Below are 14,916 nucleotides of genomic sequence, written 5' to 3'. Positions count from 1 at the left end.
GAGAGTGGGAGGATTAATTTCTTTAAAAGAGGACCTGATGCAAAGAACTTAAGTGGAGAGCAAATGCTTTGAAAATGATGAGGGCAAAGAATGTATGGATGTGCTTTATACAATTGATGTATATATGGATTGTGATAAGAGTTGTATGAGCCCCTAATAAAAAAAATTTTTAAATCTAAAAATCTATCAAAAGCCAGGGAATATTTCCTCACAATAAAACTCCAATTCTCAAAAAAATAAAAAGGATGGAAGGCAAGATTTAAAGAAATAATCAGTCAACTTATGGTCTGTAAGGCAGATATTGTCTCATTATCCAACTCCTGTTTCATAAATCTAAGCTGTGCTCCATTTCACAGCGCCTCCTGATTCCTCAGGACCTTGCTTCATCAAACAGCCTTATCTCCTACCTCATTTCCACATCACCCCTTCAGACTATAAGTAAGTCAGTTTTTTTTAAAGGGGAAAAAAAGGCTCTTAAAAATGTCATCAAAGCAGAAAAATTATCTCATGTCTCTGATTTTTTTTTTTAAGAAACCAAAGAATAAAGTGCACTGGACAAATCTGCTGCAAAAGACCTCATTCGTTAAGAGTGTTCAAGAACAAGGACATCACTTTGAGAAACCCGCTGCATCTGGCCCAACCCATGGTCTTTTCAAGCCCCTCACATGCAGGTGAAAGCGGGACCATGCGCAGGGAGACTGCAGAAGAACCGATGCTCTGGAATGATGGTGCTGGTGAAGAAGATGGACTGTACCTTGGACAAACAACAGTCAAAAGGGTCCTTCACAGCGAGGGTGGCAGGACTTCATCTCACACACCACGTACATGCTATCAGGAGAGACTAGTCCCTGGGAAAGGGAGAGGGTCACTGAAAAAGAGGGGCCCCTCCATGAGACGGAAGACATGGCAGCTGCTACAATGGGCTCCAACCTGACAACTGTGAGGATGGCCCAGGGCAGGGCAATGTTTCATCCTGCTTTACATGTACTATGAGTCTGAACTGACTCACAGTACATAACCATGCCATTTCTAGTCACTTCAGAATTTGTGGAGATGTGGCTGTCAACTTGACAACCATAACCAAACAGCTGTTAGTAAATAGCCACGTCTCCCTGTATCATTCAGGATCATTGGACTAGCCTATATTGAATAAGCCTGTTGATGGAAGCTCACCTTCCATGACTTTTGAAGGTACCCTGGTAACATAATTGTTAAGAACTCGGCTAACTGAATGCCACAGGGATCTGCTCCCATAAAGATTATAATTTAGGAACCCCTATAGGGCAATTCTACTCTCAACAAAAACGTAGTTTTTGATGGCACGGCACTTTCTGGGGTTTCTTCTTGCTTCTATAGCAACTCCTTCTGAAGAAGTCGGTAACACTTCACAGCTGTGTCTCTGTCCCACCATTTTTCTCACTCTACAATAACGTTGCTATCATATAGCTATTTTCTTTTGCTATAGCGATAGGGTCCCCATGAGCCTGAATTGACTCAAAGGCAATGAGTTTGGTTTTTGGGTTAGAGCTCTATGCTGGAAACTTTACTCAGGGCCCGGTGGTCTGCCTTTTGTTGCTCCAGAGTACATCAAACAACGTTCCTTAAAATGAAAGGACTAAATTCTTCCATTTAACAGCTTTCATCTCTTACATGCTTTGTCCCACTTAATTAGCCCAGGTGGAAAACTGGGCACATATTAAAGTCGTCCCCCTTCCTCATGCTGATATACAGTCATCACAATTTTAACCCCGCTTTTATGACTCCCTATTTTACTTTCCATTTTCTTCGGCACTGCCTTAGGTCAGATCAATACTCCAAGTGTTTTTCTTGGCCTCAGTCTTTACCTTTCTTCAAGAGGCCTTTTGGCCACTGTGGGATAAAGGCTGGGCTGTTAACCATAACGTGGGAGGTTCAAACCCACCAGTTCACCTGTGGCAGAGAAAGACATGGTATTTTGTGCTAAAGATTTATAGCATTTGAGAGACTATGGGGCAGTTGTATTCTGTCCTATAAGTTGCTATGAGTTAGAAGCAAATTGATGGCAATTGGTTTTGGGGTTTAAATAGTTACCAAATTTCCCTTAAAATTCAAGTCCCAGGTTGTCACCTCTCCTCCTTACACTATTCCATTTCTTACTGGATAAAGTCCCGGCTCCTACAGTAACATGTACACTGCCCTGGACTTCCCTCTGAGGGCGGTTTTCCTATGGTGTGTGGTATATGGTATATGACAGTGCCTACTTCTTCATTCGAAGCCACCACGCCTGCTCTTGCTTCTAGAGCTTCATGACTGTGATCTTTCCACCTGGACTGCCATGCAGTAGAGGTCTCCCAAGCTCAGCGGTCTCATTTCTAGAAAGCCTTTCTGAAATTCCCTCTCTTCTCAACTCCAAATATGCAAAGAAGCTTGGCAACAAAGGCTATATCCTTTGAAGTTTGTTGTTCTACAAAATCAAATTAACTTATAAGACATTCTCCATACAGTTTTAATATATTTGAAATTTCTGTGTATATATTTTCTCTATCGCTTTTCTTCTTACTCAAAATTGCATTGAGAAATTGGCACTACATTCCCTTGAAAATATTAAAATAATAATAACAAATAGAGTGAAGGGAGACAACGGAGAGTGTAACATATGAAATAACAATAATAATTGATTAAGGATTCACAAGGGTAGGGGTAGGTGGGGAGGGAACATAAAAAAAAGGTGCTGATACCAAGGGCTCAGAAAGAAATTGTTTTGGGCATGTTGATGGAAACATATGTACAGTGTGCTTAATATTATTGAATGATGGATTGTTAATAGATTTGTAAGAGCCCCAATAAAATTATTAATTAAAAAAAGACATTCCTGTGAAGTGATTAATAAAGGCATTCCCTTGTTTTTGATACATTGTAAACATAATGTATTCATGATATTCTGATCCATAGGGTACAACCTATTGCTAATAAGGAGAGGGAGAAAAAGACAATTACTAATAATGGAGGTGTTTTCCCAAGGGTAAGCAAAGTCTCTTTCTGCTAATCAAATAGATGTTAGGGAACTCTTGCTAGCAATCAAAAGAGGTTAAAGAATGAAAGATCTGAAATACACTGAGATTCTAGAGAGCAAGCCCTTAGTCCATACTATAATAAAAAATTGGGACTTCTCTGAAAAATCTTGCATGAGGAAATTTCAGAGAGAATCATTTTTATGCTCAGTATCTTTACACATAGATAATTCTCACAGGTATCTGATGAAACTGCTCCATTAACAGGTGATATTTTTTACTAAAAGGTAGAAGTTTAGATATTAGAACACCAATCAAGAAATCCTTACATTTAAAAAAGTAATAAACTAGTCAAGGTTGACAAGTTGGGGTGGGGGGGGTGTTTGGAGCTAATAAGAATGAAGAAAACATTTGAAAATTGATAGTGGTGATGATTATACAATTCTTAAGGTACCTTTTAAAATATTTAAACTGTTGAATTGTATGGGATATGAACTATATGTCAATAAAACTATTACAGCTTTTAAAAGGCACTCGGCCAATAAAAGGGGATGGGGTGGCCAACATGACTACTGGCTAGAGCAGCAGTACTCAACCTGTGGATGGCGACCTTTTTGGGGGTCAAACGACCCTTTCACAGGGACTGCCCAATTCGTAACAGTAGCAAATGACAGTGATGAAGTAGCAGTGAAAATAATGCTATGGCTGGGGGTCACCACACATGAGGAACTGTCTGAAAGGAGCGTGGCGTTCGGAAGGTCGAGACCCGCTGGGCTAGAGGATATACCCACTGCTGTGCAGGCGATGCCAACTTGCAGCATGCTATCGAAAGGGGCTCCAAGGCTTCATAAATCTCTTTAGGAGCAGCCAGCCTCACCTTTCTTCTGCCCACTTTCGTTAGCAGTCCAGCGCTTACTTCCTGACAGGGTAGACGGTAGGTAGTGCAGGCATGGGGTAGATGGTAGGTAGTGCAGGCTTGGATGGAGGGGACAGCTTGGCAAAGGATGATGGAAGCAACAGTGGTGACGTGACATACAAGTAGATGCTTGGACAGACACTCAGACTGGGCAGACTGATGAGGGAGAATGGGAGTGTACCCTAGATATAGATTCCAAATCTATGCATAGTCATGGCTGTACTCCGGCTCTCTCTTACTAGCCTATTCAAAAGTATATGTGTGTCTTTGCTTTTGTGGTTATCAGGAGAGACGAAGCCCTGGGGAAAAAAACATCAAGCTTGCTAAATTAGAGGGAAAAATAGAGAAAGCCTCTTAACGAGATGGCGTGACCCAGTGGCTGCAACCGCAGGCTCAGATGGCGCAGGCCTGGGCAGAGTGTCACTGTGCTGCAGTGTATGCAGGGGCGCCGTGAGTCGGAACTGACGCAACGGCGCCCAACAACATTTACCTTTGCTGTCGGTACGTTCATAAATACACCAGCAACGTAAAGGGCATAAAGTCATTAAAACTTCTTAAACAGAACCACATACCTGGAGAGAATGAGTTGATAGGCTTAGCAGAGGTCCTCAAACTTTTTAAACAGGGGGCCAGTTCACTGTCCCTCAGACCCATTGGAGGGTGGGACTAGACTTTTTGAAAAACTCTGGAACAAATTCCTATGCACACCGCACATATCTTATTTTGAATTGAAAAAACCAATCGGCAAAAACACCCGGCAGGCCAGATAAATGACCTCATTTGAGGACGCCTGGCGTAAGGTATGGGGATCACAGACCCAGGTGACACCAAAGTCAATTGGTGTAACATAACAATGTTCTACAAGTTACTATGGTGAGTAGCAAAAAGTTTAATCTTCAAACTGGTAGGCCAAAAGACTGAGGTGGTGCCTGGCAACCAGTACCAAAAGAAAAAGATTATTAAAAGGTCCTGGATAGAGTGTTGGGGAGAAATGTGGGGACAAAACTTAACCAAAGAAACCAAGCTTGCTCTTTGGAGAGTCTGGTGGAACCCCCGTGACTATGGTCCTTAACTCCTTTTAGTCCCAGAACTGAACCCCCATGTTAGAATAATGGCCCATTGAAGATCAAAAGGACAGTGTTCTCCCAATGACAAAGATCAGAGGGCTAGGAATGGAGAAGGAAGGGAAGAGAGACAGTTTCTGGGAAAAACGCTTTCCTGAAATTCTGCAGAGTCTTGGCTACTTAAGGAGCGAGTGGCATCATGATTACATGTGTGCTAATTGCAAGACCGGCAGATCGAAAGCACTAGCCTCTCTGCAGGAGAAAGGGCTTTCTATTTCCATAGAATTTCAGTCCCAGAAATCCACAGGAACAGTTCCAGCCTAATCTATAGGATCACGATGAGTGGAATCGACTCAATAACAGTGCATTTAAAAAAAATTTATTGGTTACTTTCATATGCAAATATGTGGGAAAAAAACCAAAGTCCAAAAGCATAAAAAATACAGTCCATACATGTACACTGAGAGATGGACATAACAATAGGGAAAATTTTAAATCTTAAAAAACACTAATATTTGAAGGCCAGGGAAAGGGCCAGAAAAAGAACTGCTTTAGACAAGAAAACATTAATAATAAATTTTTAAAAATTAAATACAGATCACAAAGGGAAATTTATCTTAAAATTGGACAAGATTAATTTGGCAAGTTACACAAATAGAAGGAAATCTGCACCAAAAAAAAAAAAAAAGGAAGAAAAAGAAATTTAGCTGCTAATCTTAGGTTAATAGCAAATGACCCCAACTACTCTTAACCTCAAAGACTGACCTTTTGACCCACAGTTAGTGGTCCTGTTCAGAAACATGTTGCCACCAGAGTAAATAAAGAGAGAACACAACGTGCTGAAATTGTTATTGCTAATGACAAGCGACACACACTTTATACTGCCACCGAGTAAAGCCATCAATAAACGACCTTCAGCATGTGTCCCAATGCTCTCCTGGAACAGTGTCTTCCCCAGTATTTACAATCTGTATTATTTGCCTCTCTTGAAGAGTGCAATTATGATTCTCAATTCTGGAATTTTAAAAGGAAAAATTTTAAAGAACGAACCATAAAAAGGAATGACCACAGGGGTAGGCATGTTGGTGAGTATAGCTACTCAGAAATTCATACCCTCACTCTCCTCTGGTTCGGTCTGTACCAAAAGACAAATGGCAGGAGAGAAGTTTCACAGACACACCAGTAATCCTCGCCTAGAACGCGTGACAGAGACATGAAGCCCAGAGATAGGAAACCCTAAAAACTTGATCTTCACGGAGTTTTGAGTGAGTTACGAAGATGCTCTTTGTGAAGGCTCTATTCTGATATCTCTGATAACAACTTAAGACTTGGTTTAAGCTGTCAAGTGATTATACAAATCTATTTATAAATAAATCTTGCTTTAGTGTCCCCACAGAGAGGCAAGGGTATCCTATTCATTGCAAAAACAAAACAAAAAACCCTAAAACCTCAAACAAAGAAAATTTTTTTAGGAAGAACAAAGAAACTGGTAATATTGGTGGCCTTTGAAGAAAGGAACGGGGTACAGACAGGGGTAGCTTTTTCGATAGTTCTCCTTAGGATCTTAAAAGTAAGAATGCTACCAATAAAAGAAAAGCCTAAATGAATAAAAGTAAACAAATAACCATATCTATAACTAAATTCAGGAAATGGGGGGAAAATTCAAGTATAAGAAGGTATGAATTAAGCAGCATCCATTTACATGTGTGTAATAGTGAAAATAGAGCTAAGATAAAGGGATAGATAACTAATTTTAGTGAATATTTCTACAGTAGGTCAGAAGTTATTGTAAGAATTAACATGCAAGAGACAATGGAAATAAACAATAACTTGTTTACTGTAAAGCGAATGTGCTGGAAAGATGAGCACAAGTTTTTAAATAGGGCTATTAGAGTGAAAAGCAGAAATTAAATTCTACCCTCAATCAAATCCCCAAACCTTCTCCCTAAAAAAATGCTGTTTCGTAAACTTAGAGATGAAATCAATTTGTGTACACGCAATTATAGGGTGTGTATTTTCCGATACTTGGAATTTTCTTATTCTTAAGCATTTCTGATTCAAAGATGAAGAATGACAGCATTTTAGCAATTTATAGCAAACAAGGATGATATAAAATAATTACCTATAATTCTCATAGAGAAAATTAAATTACGTGTAACTGGAAAAAAATCAGTTACTCTAATTGTTAAACCTTAATTTTTATTTTTGCAAAAAATATTTTCTGCTTCAAACTTGTTCAAAGGCAAAAGATGCTTTGACATGCTTTTAATTGATTCGTTTTACACTCAGAGGGAGGGTAACAGTGATTTGTGAAAGTCTTTTTTTCCCCTGTCTTGCACACATCTCTCATTTGTCCATCTTAATTCAATTAAAGGAAATAAGGACAGTTTGACCGATGAATGAACCATATTTTAACCGAGGACGCTTCTATTTAAACTGCAGTGTATCAACCACTGCAGTTGTCAGTTAGTTACTTCCGATCTCGAACTTTTGTTTTGAGAGGTCACAGCATGGTCATGGACGAAAACTTATTAGAATATAGATAAGTATTTAAATCATCACTGCACTTGTCATGAAAAGAAAAATTGTAATCATGAGTGCCTTATATGGAGCTATTATTAGCCTTTGCTGAACTAACGAGTTATATTCAAACACAAAATAACCCCTATTATTTTAAATTTGGTTTTACTCAGCAAGTTTTACTCTGCAGGCTTTGTAGGTCAATAAGTTGTTGTTTGTGATTAGTTTTATAGGGACAATAATCTAGATTTAATTAAATGCACCCATTTTGGTGTTTGATGCGATATTTTTCTTTGCTGAATGCATACACCATATAACTACCATCACAATCAAGATACACAAATATTTCCATTATCCCCAAAAGTTTCCTTTTGGCCTGCTGAAGTCACTCTCCTTAACTCCTGGCCCCTGGCAATCACTGATCTGCATTCTTTCTCTGTAATCTTGCCTTTTCTAGAATTTCATATAATGTAATCACACATTATGTAGTCTTTTATGTCTGTCTTCTTTCATTTAGCAAATGCTTTTGAGATGCATCTATGCTGCCATGTGTATCCACAGTTCCTTCCTTTTTATTGTTGTCATTTTCTATTGAATAGATAACAGAATTTGTTCAATCTTCCACCAATTGATAAATATCCAGTTTTTGGCAACTGTAAGTAAATCTGCAATGAACATTTGCATACAAGTCCTTTTATAAACATGTGTTTTCAGTTCCCTACGAGTGCAACGGCTGGGTCATATGGTAGGGGTGTTGAACTTGATCAGAAACTGCCATATTGCTTTACACTCTGCCTTTCTAAGACTGTGTCTGAGTTCAACAGTGTCTCCACTTGGCCACGCTTTGTTTCGGCAGTCTTCATTTCCGCCCTCCTAGTACTGACAGCCAAGCAGCTTCTCTGGCAGTTGGTTGTCACTTTTTCAACTACCTTGGTGACGTGGAAAAGTCTGTGCAAACATACATTTTTAAAATTATGTTGTTTATTTTCTTATTATTGAGCTGTAAGAGTTCTTTATAAATTATATAAACAATGGCCCAATACATATATGCTTTGAAAATATTTCCTCCCTGTGTGTGGCCTGCCTTTCCACAGTATATAAAATCTGTAAGAATTCACATGCAAGACACAATGGGAATCAACAATAATTTAATGTCATGGAACAAGAAGGTACGCTGTGTTTTCACAGTAACTTTCAAAGAATGTACATTTTAACATGTTATTTTGCCCAATGTACCAATATGATTTTAATGGTTCAAAGTTTTGTAACTTATCGATAAATCTTGAAGAATAAATATATTCTAGTTTGTTGTCGTCTTGAGAATTTATTGTTTTACTTTTAGATTTCTGATACATTTAGAATTTTTATAGATTTTTCCTGAGATTTAAATGAATACATTATCTTTAAATTATTTATCACAGCAAACCTTATGTACAAAAATACAACAAACATGTTTATAACATTGCTATAATTCCATTGTACTCTATTTATCTTGAAGCATCATATGAGTTAAAAATAATCTGTTTATCCTGAATTACAGAGATAGGGGGAAATTCTTACTTACCATATATACTCGAGTATAAGCCGACCCGACTATCTGCTGAGGCATCTAATTTTACCACAAAAATGGCATTAAAAATGTGCTGAAGCTGATTCCAGGAACCCAAGTGGAAGGTGAATTATGAGAGTGACGAGTGCAACGAATGTATAAGGGTGCTTTGCTCAATTGATGTATGTACAGATTGTGATAAGAGCCTTATGAGCCACAATAAAAAGATTTTTTTAAAATGTGCTGAAAAACTCACTTCTACACGAGTGTAAACAGCACTTGGAACAGTATACAGTTGAAAACACATTTGTCTAAGAAGCACTTTTAAGACCAGGGTTAGGCCTTTATTCTTATTACCTATTTAAATTTCTTTATGGTAGAAAAGTTTGCAACTGACACATAAAATAATAAATTTTAAAGTGTGACTTTTCTTTCTAAAAATAAGAACCGATTTACTTTTTTAAATTGTATTTTAGGTGAAAATGTGCACATTAGATTAGGTTGCTATTTAATACAAATAGTTTTTATTTGAACTGTTAATTGATATGGGCTGTAATTTTCACAATGTGTAAGCAGTCTCTTTATTTCCATTCTGTTCTTTCCATTGATCTAACTTCTCCCTGGTAATATAGTAGCTTATGAGTTGGGCTATGAATTGCAAGGGCAGCAGTTTGAAAGCCCCTTGGAGAAAAGATGAGGCTTTCCACTCTGGTAAAGTGTTACGGCCTTGAAAACCTATCAGGCGGCTCTAGCCTGTCCTACAGGTTAGTTATGAATCTGAATCAACTAGATGGCAATGAGTTGGGTTTGCTGGTTTGTTTTTTTGAGTTTCTCGTCTCCTCCTTGCCTTCTCGTTTGCCTTTGGATAAATGTTATGTTTGGTCCATAGAGTTGACTGCTTAATGCAGCACCTTACTCATGAGTGAAATTGTTTGTTTTATAAGTTAATCTTTCATTTGGCTGAAAGGTGACTTCCCAAAGTAGCTTCAGCTCCAAGTTCAAAGGGTAGCTTAGGGAAATAGTTTCAGGGGTCACAGTTTCTTTTGGTTCAGTTCAGTTTGTTGTTTTTAACGACTATGAGGTTTGTTCTACATTTGTTCTATATTTTTGTCCGATTCCATCTGGGATTCTCTCGTGTCACTGGTCACAATGAATTGTAATGGAAGCGGGGTACCATCTAGTTCTGGTTTCAGCTATGAGGAGGCTGTGGTGCACGTGAAATATTAATTAGTCCTACAGACTAGTCTCATCACTGAATCTGTGACTTCCTTTGTTCTCTTTTAGCCCACAGAAGTATAGACCAATAGTTGCATCCCATATGGCAAACCAATTTGCTATACTTTAAAAGGGAATGGGTATTTCTTCATGGAACTCTTATGGCAAAATTGCTTAACTGATTTTCAAAACCTGGAAAGAGTAACAGAAGTAGTGGCAGGAAAGGGGGAACCTTGAAGAAAGCTCTTCTGTTACGGAACGATGTCTTAGATGACTTGACAACCAATGAACAAGAAGGAAAAAATAGTTTACTGTAATGCAAAATCATCGTTTCCTCCAAAGTGACACCAAAAACAACAGTGCAAGTTGATGTTCACCATATAGCCCACAACTTTCATCCAAAATAATGCCCAAGAAAGTTCCATCGCAAGGGGTCCAGAGCCACCAGAAGAACGCCTTAACTTTTAAAAGGAAAAATTTTAAAAGAAAATTTAAAAGGAAAACCTGATACATAGACAGATGACAAGACGAACAAACCTCAAATAGAAGCTAAGAAGCTAAACTAAAAAAGATGACATTTGATATGATTCCATTTCTATAAAATTTCCAGAAAAGACAAGTATCTACAGACAAAAAGCAGAACAATGACATTGTGGATCCTGGAATGGGAGAAAGGATTCACTCATAAGGGGCATAAAGGAATGTGGGGTGACAAAAAGATGCTGTAAAATTCGACTGTGGTGATAGTTGTATAATTCCATAAATGTACTGAAAAGCTATCAGGTACTTAAAAGGGTGAACTTAATGGTATGTGAATAATATAATTTTTTAGCAGCCAAGTGCTTAACTGCTATGCCACTAGGTTTCCTTTCTGGCATGTAATAATAATTGTATGTCATTAAACTTATTGAAAAACATAACCAGCAAGGAGTAGGTAGAAGGTATGAATGAAACAAGCATGGCAATCTACATGTACTTGTTGAAACTGAGGGAGCGGCAGTTTCTTATTCTTTCCCCTTTTGCGCACATTTGAAAATTTTCTAAATAAAAAGATGAAGGAAAAAAGTTATCAGAAATGTATAATCTATATTCATTCTCTCCTACCAAGAGAAACAAGCAAAACTACATGATTAAAACTGGTGAGATTCTTCTCAGTAATCTTGGGATGCTTTCACAAAATTAAGCAAAATGGCAAGTACCCATGTCAGAGAGCATTTTGATCAAAAGAATAAAATTCGCGTATGTACTCGAGTATAACCTGACCCAACTATCAGCCGTAGCACCCAGTTTTACCACAAAAACTGCATAAAAATGTGCTGAAAACTCTGCTTCTATACAAGTACTTGCGGTAAGACTTTTTGGGGTCAGATATAAAACCCCATGCAAGTAAAAATAAAACTGACCCCTGCTAACATGCACATCAGCTTACCGGTGAATGAAATGTTACCACAGAAAACAATGGAGAAAAACATATTGGAACATGGATATGCTCATCATTCAGTGCTTCACTCTTCGTAGATGGTCAGAGTACCAGAAGCAAATGGTATATGCAACATACTGACTGCCAGAAAATACCTTTTATCACCTACTAATACACTAGATAGAAATTTCCAGAAGATAATACATCTCCAGAAGAGGAAAAATTGGACCATTCTTCAGGAGCCAGCACTGCTGTAAATGAAAACATATGGAAATTATTTATCAGGCTCTGGTGGCCACCACGTAGAAGGGTCAAGGAAGGGAAGAGCAGACTGCTGACAGGAGGAAAGGCGTCCCCTCATTCACACATGTCCAAGGCTTCTCTCCTCTCCATGTCAATCAAATCAACTGAGAGTCATGGGCAATCACCAGACTGATGACCAGTCACCATCGATAACAACTGGTTTTTATCATTTCTGAAGTCATTATTCTTTAGGTTTACCAAAAGTTGGGAGATAAAACTAAAAGCAAGTAAGAGTAAATTTCAACATCTTCAAGATAGGGTAACTTTTTGCAGCATATATGACAATAACTTTCACTATTAATTCTTCTAAACCCGGTAAGTAAGAGACAAGCTTCCCACCAAATTCGGGCACCAAATGTGAATAGGCAATTCCGCGAAGAAACACAAACACTAAAATATGCCTGCCATTGATAGATATGAGGGGGGATGAATACCACCAGGTTTTGGTGAATTTGTAAAAAGGGAATGAGTCAAGGTTGTTTCTGAAGAAGTATGCACACTTTCAGATGTATAAACCTCTAGGATAAAAATGTCTATATTAAGGAGCTATGTACAAGGCAGAGAGTTCATATCAGCATCATTAAATTAGAAGGTACATGAAAATAAATATGCGAGACAGGTCTGGCAACTACAACAAAATGTTAACTTGGCTTTCTACGGGACGTGGGATTTCGAGGAAATTACATTTGCTATTATTTTTCCTACATACTAAATTTTAATAATGAAAAAAAAAACAACAGGAAATGCAGCAAAGAAAGGTTCACTTTTGGGAAATTTTGCAACACCACGTTTTACTCTTCATTCCCTCCCTCTATTTCACCTGACCTTCTCAACTACACCCTCAAGCAGTTTTGAAATTTAGGGCATCTTCTCAAGTCTCTAAGTGTTTACTAACAGATTGATTGTGGCGATAACTGAGCAAATCACGTAACTTAAGCAAACTAGTATCTTAGACAACAAGACAGAATGTTTGCCAAATTTACCAACTTTGACAGGTCTGAAGGAGACTACTGTAATGTGCTGAAAAACTGGGGCTTGACTTATACATGGGTCAGTGGTACTAATGCTGTGCATGGCAGTGAAGACTGCGCCTTGTATGAAAATGACAGCAGTGATGGCGATGACAGCGATCTCAGTGAGGACAGCGTCTATGATGACCTCACACCAGCTGAGGCTCTGCATTGGGATACGGATGATGAGGAGGAATCCAGTTTTGAAGAATTTTAACTTTACATTTTAGTTTGGTTGCTGATTGAGCTCAGGGAATAGTACTCTTAAGGTTTCATTGTTGATACCTTATTGTTTTTGTTGAACTTATTTTCCACCTACTGTGCTGGTTTACTAATGTTAAGTGACTTGTCCTTTTATTTATGTTTTTTATTTAAAATAAATATTTAAATACATTACCCCACTGATGTCTCAATTTTTAGTAATTTTATTTTCATTTGATTTGATTATTGAAACTCACCAATAGCTTCTGCATTTTCCACCCTAGGCTTATACTCGAGTTAATCAGTTTTTCTGGTTTCCCAGGTAATAATTAGGTACCTCGGCTTATACTCGGGTTGGCTTATATTCGAGTATATATTATATGGTAATTTGCAGATTTCTTTATAGAAAAAATAAATAACTTCAAACCATAAGAAAATGATATGATAATATACAAAATATTGCCTCTGGTGGATTGTCCCATTAAAGATAAGAGTTATAGTGTAAACATAAGACCACAGCAATGAGTAGCTTCTTAACTCTCCAAGTGGTATAAGGGCTAACTCAGGACCGTGCATACCCTGTTCTGACCTGCGTAGACTCCTTCGTTTGACCATTACCAATAAGTCTGCAGAGGTGTAGGCTTTCCCAAGATGCACATGGGCTCAGACTACAATTTAATCATCTCTTCTGCTTTAGCAGGAGACCTAGTGGAGTAGTGGGTTATGTATTAAGCTATTAACCAAAAGGTCAGCAGTTCAACCACAGCGGCTCCTCTGTGGGGGAGAAAGATGAAGCTTTCTGCTCCCCTAAAGAGTGACAGCCTATGAAACCCAGAGGAGCAGCTCTACGCTAGCCTACAGGGAATTCGATTTTGGGGTTTCTCCTTTACCAGTTGAGATGCAGTCAACTTTTTATTAAGGCCTTGCTAGTCATAATTCTTTGTGACCTTAAGTTCTAGCCACTATGTCTGTGCTTATTAAAATAGAATTTTGGAGGAAGTTCTGTTATGTTAAAGGACAGGATTAAGATACGGGAGCTTCTGTGTCTCTACCTTACTCATTCAAAATTAAACTCACTGCCAGTGAATTCATTCCAACTCATAGGGACCTTACAGGACAGGACAGGACAGAACTATCCTTGGATTTCCAAGACTAACTTTTTTATGGGAGTAGAAAGCCTCCTCTTTCTCCTAGAGAGAGGCTCGTGGCTTTGCACCTCTGATCTTATGGTTAGCAGCTTAATGCACAACCTACAGTGCCACCAGGCTCTCCAAAACAAAACAAAGCTCGCTGCCATCAAGTCAAAGCCAACTCACAGTGACCTGATAGGACAGGGCAGAACTGCCTCTGTGGGTTTCCGAGACTGTGATTCTTTATGGGAGTAGAAAGCTGTCTTTCCTAAATGGACTGGCTGGGTTTCCAACTGCTGACATGGAGGCTGGCGGAGGTTGGGAACCACTACTCTCTTCCCTGGGATTGTGGTCTGTTGAAAACCACACCACCATTACAGCCATTCCTTTTGGGACCTCCCTGTCATGATTAAGCACCGAGAGAAGCTAGGAGCCCCACTTCAACTTTGGGGCATTTTCGCTCTGGCTCTGGACCCTGCATTTGGCTTGCCTCTCCTAAACTCTGGTCCTCGGCACTTGCGCTGTGGACTGTCAGTTGACCTGGCCACCTCCTGCAGCCTTGTGGAGGAGGAGGCTCTTCCAGACAGACACATGAACT

At 38.7% G+C, this 14,916-nt stretch overlaps 1 protein-coding gene across 9 annotated transcripts in view; it reads right to left on the bottom strand.

Moving 5' to 3' along the window:
- The window catches only part of BCAS3 (BCAS3 microtubule associated cell migration factor), a 553,715-nt gene that overhangs the window by 182,574 nt on the left and 356,225 nt on the right, over nt 1-14,916 (bottom strand). The gene's annotated exons all lie outside the window — the stretch shown is intronic.

This window comes from Tenrec ecaudatus, chromosome 10 (genome assembly GCF_050624435.1).
Source record: "Tenrec ecaudatus isolate mTenEca1 chromosome 10, mTenEca1.hap1, whole genome shotgun sequence".
Taxonomy (NCBI): domain Eukaryota; kingdom Metazoa; phylum Chordata; class Mammalia; order Afrosoricida; family Tenrecidae; genus Tenrec; species Tenrec ecaudatus.
The sequence above is the reverse complement of the archived record's forward strand: the minus strand, read 5'-3'. Positions and strand labels throughout refer to the sequence as shown.